This window comes from Phaethon lepturus, unplaced genomic scaffold (genome assembly GCF_000687285.1).
Source record: "Phaethon lepturus isolate BGI_N335 unplaced genomic scaffold, ASM68728v1 scaffold35781, whole genome shotgun sequence".
Taxonomy (NCBI): domain Eukaryota; kingdom Metazoa; phylum Chordata; class Aves; order Phaethontiformes; family Phaethontidae; genus Phaethon; species Phaethon lepturus.
The window spans coordinates 1-11,414 of NW_010517581.1; the positions used below are offsets into that span (position 1 = coordinate 1).

The 11,414-nt window shown below is 38.2% G+C and overlaps 1 pseudogene; it reads left to right on the plus strand.

Moving 5' to 3' along the window:
• The first annotated feature begins 3,866 nt into the window (after positions 1–3,866).
• On the plus strand, positions 3,867–9,758 carry LOC104615526 (annotated as a pseudogene).
• The last annotated feature ends 1,656 nt before the right edge of the window (positions 9,759–11,414 follow it).

Here is an 11,414-nt window from a genome sequence, read left to right on the forward strand (position 1 = left end):
AGGTCCCTTTCAACCCAAAGATTCTATGATGCTATGATTGCCTTCTGACAAATTTCAGTAATAAAGACTCCTGGGGATAGAGCAGATATTTAGCACCCACTAAGTACCTAGCATGTTGTTTTAGAGTGGTTTCGAGGATTCCTGAGAAAGGTAAACACATATACACAGACTACAAGGGGAAAAGCAAGCGTTTTATTAACTACAGACATGCATTACACTAACAGTATCTTGCAAAGCAATTGTCTTACCGACCCGCGGACTGTGAGGAAGATGGACCATCTGTACATCCTTGTGTTATCTTGTGCCACGAGCTCAGCCCAGCAGTCGGTAGGTGCCAGCTTTACGTGGGCGTCCCCACGGAGGCAACGGTGGCCTCGCCGTACACCGGTCCCCCTGCTCTTCGGGAAATCCCAGTATTTATACATTTGCAGAGGAACGGGTTTCAACACACATGACTGCACACGCCATAGTCATCCCGTCTATTGGTTCATAGGCTTTGTACACGTGGCATATTACCATAATCCAGCAGTCACGTATCAACCATGCTCAGGCCAGTAGCAGGGTGTTGCAAGGATTCCTCCCTCCACGTCCTCCCCTAGTATTGTTCAACTTTCTTATCTCTGTGGGAAACCATCTGGTTTCTCTCACCCAGTCTGTTATCTATTTCTCACCCAGCCATCTGTTTTCTCCTGTGCTAACTGCGATGTTCTCATGGATCGAAAGTCCATCTTTTAACCCCTCCGTATACACGTCTTTAGCCATTTACGTTTAGGGAAGGGAGAGAATTCATATTAAAATTGAGATGCTCATAATTCTGTAGCATCAGTATGTTTTGTTTTTTTTTTTAATTGGAAGTTTTTAACTTACTATTTCATCCTGTTTGTTACCTCCTGGAAAGTGATATGTTTAGGGAAGTCAGATGGCTCAACTGTAGAAGCCTCTGCATCTTCACTCAGTTTACTGTGATGCAGTAAACTTTGAAAGGGTCTTTCTGGAATGATTGTGCTTCTCCTTAGCAGTCCTTCAGCCTTTGGAAAGCTGCAGAAAGATCTTTTCTGTACCACCTCTGTGCTCCTTCCCTCTAATGATACAGAAGGCTACTCAGTGAGTTGATAGTACTATTCACTCGTACTGCTTAAAAAAAAGAAAAAATGCTATTTGCTTGTTTCACAGCATCCCTGTTTCCAAAGTTGATATGTCTTGTGCTGTCAGTAGTTATCAGTGCTGAAAAAAGGACAAAGAAGAAATTCTGTTTCATATATGCAGCACAGTTAATTGTCTGTCTAGCTTCAAGCTTTCCAGTCTTTCACTAGCAGAGATGGAAAGAAGAAACTGAGGTATTGAGATTCTAGAACATGAAGTTTTCAGTGCAACAGCTGTTTCTCCTACCCTTTCTCCTTGGTTATACTCCTTGGTTTTTAATCTGGAGACTAAGGAAGACAAAGAGATGAACCTACCTGCATTCTTGTTTGCAATAACGTGAAAGAATTTTTTTTGTATAATTTTGAAGATTTAACAGTTAAAATATTTACCTCTGCTTTTAATTTGTTATTATGTTATAAAAAATAAGCTTTGAGGAGTATTTTGACTATGCTTCAGCAATAGCTACTGCTGTTTAAGATGAAACCAAGCCAGGTCAACTATATAGCTTAATTTACCTAATCTAGCTATTTAATCTTAGTTAAATAGCTAGATAACTACTAGATTATCTTAATTCATCTTCCTTTTAAAAAGTTACCATGTTCATATCTTAAGACCACAAATCCAAATCTCCCAATTTAACTGTTGTAGTCAGATTTGTTTTATAGATATATTTTAAAAGGTTTGTAATCTATTAAGATTTTATTTAAATGTCTTTAATATACAATAATTTGTTTTATAGACCTGATCAAATTTTTATAAGATCTCAAGAAGCTGCATCAAAAATAATCTTCAGTAGTAAATCTTCTGGGCTTTAAATGATTACTTAGAATACCTGCTAGCAAAGAAAATATTTTTCCTATAGTAATGAAGTTATCAATAATCTTTCTTATTATTCACTTGAACTATTTATGTTTTAATATTTATTTTTGCCTTTTTCTTTTGGCAATGTAATGAAGATGAAAAGCATTTTTTTAAAAAGGTTATTTTCCTAGCTCATACTCAGTCTTTTTATGCCAAGACATATTCAACAGAAAGGTGACTGAAGAGTGATGACTGGAAACATACTAAGGAAATACAAGAAGGTAAAGCTCTTCATATCTGCATGGTAAACTGTGAATGATATATTAGTTGCATTTATACAGAAGTTTACAGTTTATAAGTATACATATTACTGACACAAACTTCAGGCTGATAGAAAGTTTAAGCTCCCCCACAAGTAGATGTGTTTTAGATGAGAACGTGTGCACAAGTTGCATATATTTTGTGTAGCTAAAGAAAATGCAGGTTTTTTTAAACATTTGCTATCTTGATTTTTATATTTGAGGTAGAAATACTATGCCTCAGTCATAATGTTAAAGAGGAGTGGCATAATTACGTATGTAAAAAAAAAAAAAAATTTGCACCTTTACTATTAAGCTATTTAAAACTGGCTAAGCATGCAATGAGTCCGTTACCCAAACTAGATCCAGTAACGAGATGCAGAAGTGTTGCTTGTGTTTGAACTTCATAAATTAAAGGTAAATATAGGTTTAAAGTATTGTCTAGCATGTTTAAGGATGCTGCCAAAGGAAATGGAAAATAGGCATTTTTTTCCTTCTGGTGTAGCCATCATTGAAATTAAAGCAATGTGATTACTCTTCCCATGCCAAGGCTCTCAAGGTTTCTCCTGAGTATCAAAAGTTACCCCAATGTACCTCCGCAGGGCTGCCATGAGCAGTTTGGGAGTGGTAGAATACAGTTCTTTCAGCATCTTCTGGGGCTGGAAGAAATAACATGATGAGTATGAACCAGGCATGCATCTTAGGCCCATGTAAGCGGTGAAGAGTGCCTGAAGTCTGCGACCACAGCACAGTCACCAAACCACTGTTGGACATAAATCCAGAAGGGAAGAGGAACAAAAAAAGAGGAAGTTTTGACTTGAAGAGGACATACAGAGGAAAAAATATTTGCTTGCATGCATATACTGTATGCATTCATTATCCATCTGTGATACATCAACATTACCTTGTCCTACAGGTGACCATTTCCTGGTCTTGCATACTTTAAATAATTTGTCCAAAGCTAAGCTATTCTATGCTTAGATTTTGCCTGAGATGCCAACGTTTAAAACTGAATAGCCTTATGCCAAGCTGCTTTAAAATATTTCTCTATGTTATCATCAATAAATCTTTATGGGTTTTTACTATATTTTTTGTAGATATGGAGAAGTGGGCTATATACTAATTCGATTTTAGTGGGAGCCTGGGAGGTGAGGGTGGAATAGGGTTAGAAACTAGTATCTGATGCTGTTCTTGAAAAAATCAAAGGGGAGATTTTTTTTTTCCCCTCTCCCTGCCTTCCCCTCCGGACTGTCAGTGGAGGCCTGAAGGGAAGGGCTTCCTACTCCTGCTCCCCTGGCGAAGTATCAGCACCACCCGCCTGCTTATCTCTGCGAACAGCCCTCCTGCGTGTAACGCCCTTCCTTTCTTGGGTGCACAATGTCTAAGAATTTAAAATAAAAAGGCACGTACACACCGCTTAGCAGCGGGGTTATAACAGTTGACGGCACAGCTCCCTCTCGGTAATGGCCGGGGGCGTGCCAGGGAAGGAGGCAGGGCTGTTGCTAGTTGCCAATCATGGGTTGCTGCCCAATAAGGTGGGCGCAGGGAGCGTGCTATGCGTCATGGCATCACATCGGCTGTGCCTATAGCAGATGGGAGAGGAAGGGGCTGAGATAGATGGTCATGGCCTCGTTCGTCTTGAGGGCTACGGTGCGGGCTGTAAGAGGAAGATCTAGGCTACCCGTGCTGCCCTCACCCTGGTCAGTGCTGGAGGCGTGGCGGGCTCCGCCCTGCCCCGTGTGATGCCGGTCACGGACTTCTCTGACCTGTGCTTTTGTCCTGAGAGCAGGTGTTAGAACTGTGCCACCGGGCAGGGCTGGGTTGAAGGGTCTCCCTCAGCCTGACCGTCTGTCCGTCCTGAGGCAGATGCTATGCCAACACCTCTAGGCTGCTAGTAACAGTGGGGCGGTGTGGGCCGTGCTGTCGAGCCTGTGTTACGCGGCTGGGGGTGCTGCATGCCTGGCCCAGCAGCAGGTGAACCTGAGTGCTGCCCAAGCGCAGGGCCGTAGGCCTGAGGGCAAGTGCTGTTAACCCTCTGAGGTTGCCAGCTGTGCGTTGGCATTGGGATCCGGTTGCTAGGAAGGGCCTACAAGGAGGTGGAAAGGACCTATTCCTGCTTGTGAGCTTTCTGGGGGCGCTTGTGCTCCTAGTGAGGAGAAGACTCTGGTGTTTCCTCATCTGTGCCTGTGTAGAGACGATGCTTAGAGAAAGTGTGACTGTCTCAGGGTTTGGAGAAATCCGAATTGGGGTGTGGTGTGCTAGCGGTGGGCAGTCTCTGGCCTGATAACGGCAAGTAGTGAGAAAAGAGTGAAAGACTAGTGTGATCGCTTTCATGTGGGGTGGTTTTGCACAGTCACTCTAAGTATATTCTGAAGAATGGAAATTCAGTACAGAAACTGGCGAGTCGGTTGTTCCCGAGGAGATTCTGTATCTCTGTGTTAATTGAGAAAGCGCATTTACTAGTTATGGCAGTATTGCAGAGGCCGTACAGTTGGGAAGTCTTACTCCAGAGGGCGGTGCAGCCCTCTGCATTGACGGGGGCAGACTAAGTATGTCTAGTTCAGTCATTTTTCTGGGCAGGTAATTGCCAGGTAGTGATCTTGTAGCAACTGAACATTAATAGTGCTATTTAGAAAAGGTATTCTAATGTAATTCTACTAGAAGTTTGCTTTGTGTGTTTGAATCTGCTAGTAATAAAAACACCTTACTCAATGTCTTGGAAACTTGTAAGCATGTAAAGGCAACTTTCATGTATATTTTGTATATGTAGTCTTGCATTTCTGCAGCAACTAGATAAACTCATAGTTCAGATAGATCTATCTTCTGTAAAATTATAGTTCCCCTCATAAGTTAATGAGAAGGGAATAAACACTTCTGTGCCTGGCTGATTTTTCTGTAATGCATATATGACAACATTTTGACTAGAACAGAACTGTTTGAGTTGTAGTAATTTTGCAGTATGTATCTTGAGGCATTGATTTCAAGTAGAAGAAAGGCTGTCTGACAGCATCAGGTGGTTGGCGCTGAAGGTGGTCTTTGCCCATAGTCTACAGTTAAGTTTTGTCTCCTAAGACAAAACTTGATTGCACAAAAAGAACTTTTTATTTGCAATGTGTGACTTGCAAGTATTACAGAGCGTGTAGCGTATTTGATTCTTTTTTTTTAAAACTACATACAAGCATATGCATATATTTTGTCTTTCAGACCCCATAGGCTGTTCAGAAGATAAAACAGCTGCTTAAAGATAAGCCTGAGCATGTAAGTGCTAACAAACAGGGTTATCTTGCAGATTATACTAAGTATTATTAAGAAGCATTTCTGGCTAACCTAGCAGCTTGAAACACTGAAAAACTTGGAGGTGTTGATGTCTTTTGGATGGGACTGTATATGTTTATCTATCAAGCTTCATTTCTATATAAAGTAAAATGCAGAAAATAATTGACCTGTTACAGTTACTTTTGAGATGGAAGGAAAAAAAAAAAGCCACCTTAAGCTTGAAAAATATTTCTAAGCTGTATTTTAATCAGCTATTCTAGTATGGTATAGTGGTGACTTCTGGTAGGGCTAGAGATCTTCAGCTGTTGATACTAAGATGTTATTAAATTCTTGAAGGCATTCCAGTTGTGAAATAGATAATGTTAGATTCATTCCTATTGGAAAAAGTATAATTCTTATGAAATTTGCCAGACAGTGTCTTTTTTGTAAATAATTTTGTAAATAATCAGTATTTCAACAAATAGCTGATTGAGAATGTCATCTCCTCTTCTTGGGAAGGGCACAGAGTCTTGCTTTCTAACCGTTATAGAAGCAAGCATTAAGTTTTCTTCTTTACAGCAAGTACTAGTTCAAGATTATTTCCCTCAGCTTCTGTATAAAACTTATTGTTTCTTTTGCTTCCTGCACATCTGCAACTAACTAGACTCTTCATTCTGATGTTTTAAACCATTCTAAGGAAGCCCAAAGCCTATGGCTTAGCTAATCAGTCATCTCCCTTGTTATAAATGGTGTCCATGTTTTCCAACCCATTATTTCTAGCCCTTCTTGTAGAGGAGGGTATTTAGTCTGAAAAGAACAAGTGCTGTTTGTCTGAGATTCCACTTATCAAAATTTATCGCTTTATATGTTTTTAAATCATGACACTGGTTACATGGATTATTATACTCTTCAAATTGTCTACTGAAGCATTTGTGTGTGGAAAGTGGTACAGATACTTTTGGAAGATCCTTGTGCACAAATAATTTTTCCAGTTCATTTTCAACAACCTGTATCAACCTCTTCTACGACCTTTTTCTCAGATCTTTACTTGCATAGATGCTCTGTTTGACTTACAGGGTTATGTTGGAGAATTGCAAATTATCCATATCCATTATCCACAAGCATATTGATTAGGCTGGGCTTTAACATTAACACAGTAAATTAATAAACTTACTTGCAAGTAAAAGTTAAAGTAGTGTTTTCAGAACTTTGGACTGAAGTAGTAGATCTCTGATGGTCATTATAGGAATTATGTAAAAATCTAGCAACTGCCTTGGCCTCACAACTTCATGATTATGTTATTGTCAACAATCTTAAAATAGTGCCTGAATTACAATCTGAATAAACTTTCATTTGAAGTCCCAAAAACATCTTTGATTTTTGACACTCCTTGGTGCTTGATCTCATAACAGTTCATTACTTTTGTGTGTGTGGCTTTTTAATTTTTTTAACATGCTTTAGGATTTGGTCCACAGTAGCAAACATCTGATGTCTGCTTTTACCTTGGTAGTCAATTTTATAAGAGAAAAATGTTACCTTGTAATCCATTAAACTAGTCGACTTTTGTTTTAGCACTGGCCTTGAGGCAAGGGAGAATAAATGTCAGCTTTATGTTGTTCTGCATACTTTTTATTTTGGTGTTCAAGAATAGGTTTAAAAAAATAAATTTGTATTTTGGGTAGGCATGAAAGTAAGTGCTCATACAAGAGGACGCAATGGACTTTCTTACACACTAGAATATACTAAGTCAAAAGGAGACTTCGATGAAGAAGTAGTTCAAGATGGTAAGTTTGTGATGCAGTAAAGCAAAACTGTGTGGTGGTGGGTGAGAATAACCTAATTACAAGTTTACCAAGGGACAGGTTAGGACTTCAAAGTAGCAAGTTATTGTAAGAGGTTTTAGTATCCTGTTATAGGAGTTGTCACCTTAGTTTCTGTTGTGAAGATGTAAAAGTAATCAGTTAGTTAAAATCTGCAGCTTTGTAGAGGAAACAAGGAATATCCTTCATCCAACCTTCTTTTCATGCCCATGTTGGGTTAAGCTGGAGTTCCCTATGATAACAACAAAAAAGTCTCTGTACTGGGTCAGAATAAATGGCCTAGCCCTTTATTCCTGTCTTTGGAGGTGGCTAATAGCAAATATCTGAGAGAATACATAACAAAGCATGGACAGAAGGATACTTTACTAATGTACCTAAAAAAAGGCTTGACAAAGTAAAGGTCTTATTTGCAAGGAGTTTTCCCAACTGTCTTCTATAACTAGCCTTATAATTGACTTTTTTAATATGTGTTTATGCTTTTGATCTTGATGTTTTGTGACAATGCATTCTATAATTTTAATTAAGCATTATGTTTGAAACTGTTTTCTTAGGTTGGTATTTAGGCTTGCTGCCTGATAATTTGAGTAGTCCTATCATAGGTCTATCGTTAAAGTACTGAAAGTTCCATACATATTTCCAATTTTTATAGAAACTCAGTGATATTTTTGTCAAGCATTAATTTTTAGAAAGGCATAATAATGTTTGTCTTGGTTTCTGTTCTTCTAAAAATGCTAAATATTTTTATACGTTATGGAACTGTGCCGTGTTTGCTTCCAGAAAGATTACTCTTCACCTGACGGCAAAGTAGGAGACTTGAATAAGAGTAGAATATCACAGTTACTTTCTTAGAGAAGCTGTGCTGCTTGGCAGAGCTCAAATACCAGCTGTCTTGAAAATATCTGTGACCAACTCATAAATATTTTTTTTTGTCTCAAAAAAAAAAAAATAGTTGGAACTTCAGTAAATGATTAAATTGAAATAGAGTAGACGAGATCAGGACTGCCACCTAATTTTGCAGGTGCTTCTTGACTTCAGATTTAGCTGGCTCCTAGAGTTGCCTCTTCTGCTTTACTCCAGAGCTGCTCTGGCTTTATAGGGCTGAAAACACATTTTTCAAGAGGCAGTTCCTGGCTTGGTTCTTAAAGGAGATGAAAGCAGTTTCCCTCAGTCATTACAGAGGCCTTAATCTCTAAAGCCAGACAATATTTCAGTTGTGGCTGTGTGCCTTCTGTTTTATTTTGACGACTTCTAGACAGCTTTCCACTGAAGGCTCTGACTTTTATATAGCACTTTGCTCAGTGAGCTGGTGGCTTTGGATACCAACCCAATTCTCCTGGCTTTTAGTTAGAAAGTGCTGATGATTAATACAGAATTGTGGTTCTGCTTCAGGGTTCAGGTCCTCTTTCGTTAAATTTAGCCTTCCCTGTGTATTACTGTCCAGGTTGACCAAGAAAAATGTGGAGGTTCAACTTGGTAAAACAGCTCAAGTCTGTCAACAACTAAAGTGTTTCATCTAACTTCTACTATAATGCAACAGCTTTTCAGCACTCTCCTATAACTTAATGAGTTCTTGTTGCTGCTACTGATGCTATTTTAAAACTTTTATTTTTATTATTTCCTAGTCTATGGACAGCTAAAGCAGTCTATTCATACTAACCACTTTTATACCATACTTGAGGTTTTTAAAGTTCAATAACTTTCCAGGCTGGTAGATACTTTGCATACATTAGAAAAAGGAGATCTTTCTAGTTCTGCAGATGAACTACTAATTCTTAGTCCTTAAAGGTTATGATATCTTAAAACGTTCACATGTCTACCTTGGTATAGGATTCAGTATTACTAATAATTCATGTAGACCTAATAATTTTGGCAGAGCAAAGGACATTCCTTAGGAGAGAAGGGTTCTTCAGTTGTTTTTTTAGGGTTTTGTTTTTTTAACATCTTGTTGGATGACCAGGCTTTAAGAACAGTAGTGAATGGGTTACTGACTATAATGCATGTGAAAGGAAATATCAAAGCTGAGACTCATTCCCAAGTTCTACAACTGATTACTCTGGGTATCATGATTCTAAATCCGAACGAAAATAAATGCACACATGTGCACAAATACCAGCACTAGACTGTAGCTAGAATTGGGGGGGGGGGCATATCTTAGGCTAGGGAAAATTAGTTATATTAACAGATTTTTGTATTTAGCTTCCACTTTTATCACTGGTTGGAACAACGTTTCAAAGTGAATGATGAACAGTTTTGCTGTATGTAATATTTTTTTTCCTTTGTTGCCTTTTAAGGGATTAGAATCTTTATTGAGAAGAAAGCACAGCTGACACTTCTAGGAACTGAAATGGACTATGTGGAAGACAAACTGTCCAGTGAATTTGTCTTCAATAATCCAAACATCAAAGGAACATGTGGCTGTGGAGAAAGCATTAACATTTGAAATTTCAGGACTACTTCTTTGACTTTGAAAGACACAACAGTTGCTGAATATGTGGCTTTCAAAAGCAAATGCATTTTATCCAGGTTCTTAGGCTGTGCAAAGTGTGGATGCCATTAAGGAAAATAAAGTTAACTCATTTTGAAAACTTAAATTGTGTGTTAAATCCCTGCACTGATGTTTTTACGCTGCAATTTATGATGAATCAGGACCCAGAAGGTAACAACGTTGTGCTGTAGCGCTTCTGTGTTTTCATGTACCATGGAAATAAATATGTCAGTGTTCTTTTCCTTTGCCATTTTCTTTGTCCATTCCACTTGCACTTCCCCATCTAAAAGCCATTTGCAAGAATATATTGCCTATTTATTCTGCTTTGAGTTGAAAAAAGAAAAAAAACTACACCACTTCTATGTTAGTGTTTTAAATTTTTATATACACAGGCACACACTCCTCAGCTTCAAAGTTCACTATGATTATGTAGATAAATAATTTGTTTTATTAGGTTTCTGATGTTTTTATGTATAGACTTGTCTGGTGGTTTATTTTCCCATAAATCTAAGGAAGTCCAGAAAGCAGTTCATGTGCAAATTTAACAGTAGGCTGCCATAGCACTGCTAGTAGCAATAGTTCAAAATATGCTAACCCAATTTCAGTCTTGTTCCTTGCCTTGTTGAAGGTACAGTCTCTGCTGTAGTTACTAAGTGGTTTTCAAGAACAAAATATTTTCAGACACTGAAATATTAAAGCAGAACACATACAGGCTTCTTGTGTTTCTGTTGTTTCTATTTGTCTTGACTGACTTAAATCACAAAACTGGTAAAACTGCCTTCAAATTCTGATTCCCGATATTCACGTGTATATATTCTCACATGCTGTCTGTGCACAAAAAGCTATGAAATGTTTTTTTTGAGAGAGGAAGGTATCTCGTAACTTTCATTAGCTATTTGTAGTAATGTTTGTTACAACTTGCTCTATTTAGCAAGTTGACACAGTACTAGGTTTTTTCCACTTGCAAAGCTTATGGTAACCTCTGTTTAACTTCTCTCATGAGATTAACTTGCTAAGAGGAAAACCATTTATAATTTTTAAAGGCTTCTTTTTTTTTTAAAAAAAAGTTTAAGACAGTCAGTAATTAAAATTCTATTATATGGAGGCCATCTTAGTCTTTGGAAATAAAACTAATTTACTTACTTGTAACCAGAGCTGTTCTGCAAGCCAGTCCTTCTCTGAAGCTAGTAAGTCTTCAGCACTTCTTCCACTGGTGCTCAGGCAGAAGCAGAAACCTCTCTATGGGCCTTCCCTAAAGCTAGTATGATAGAAATATCATTCCGTCCTTTTTATATCCCTGTTTCCCTGATTGTCTAAAAGTGACATTATTTAGCTAAGCTATTCACTTGTACAAAAGAAGTTAACTTGTCTGTCTAGGCAACTGATCTGAACAGTTATTCAAAAGAGTAGAAGTGAAATGTATTGGACAACAGGGACCATGATATTCTAGCCATACAGGAAGGCATTGGGATGAGAGGGAACTGAATACTGAGGGTGGAAAATCCAGAGGTCACACTGGTCTAGAGAATTGTTTGTAGATGTGGATATGACAACTTTGGAGTACTAACATGCTGAAGACATAGGAATCACAGAATCACAGAATCACTAGGT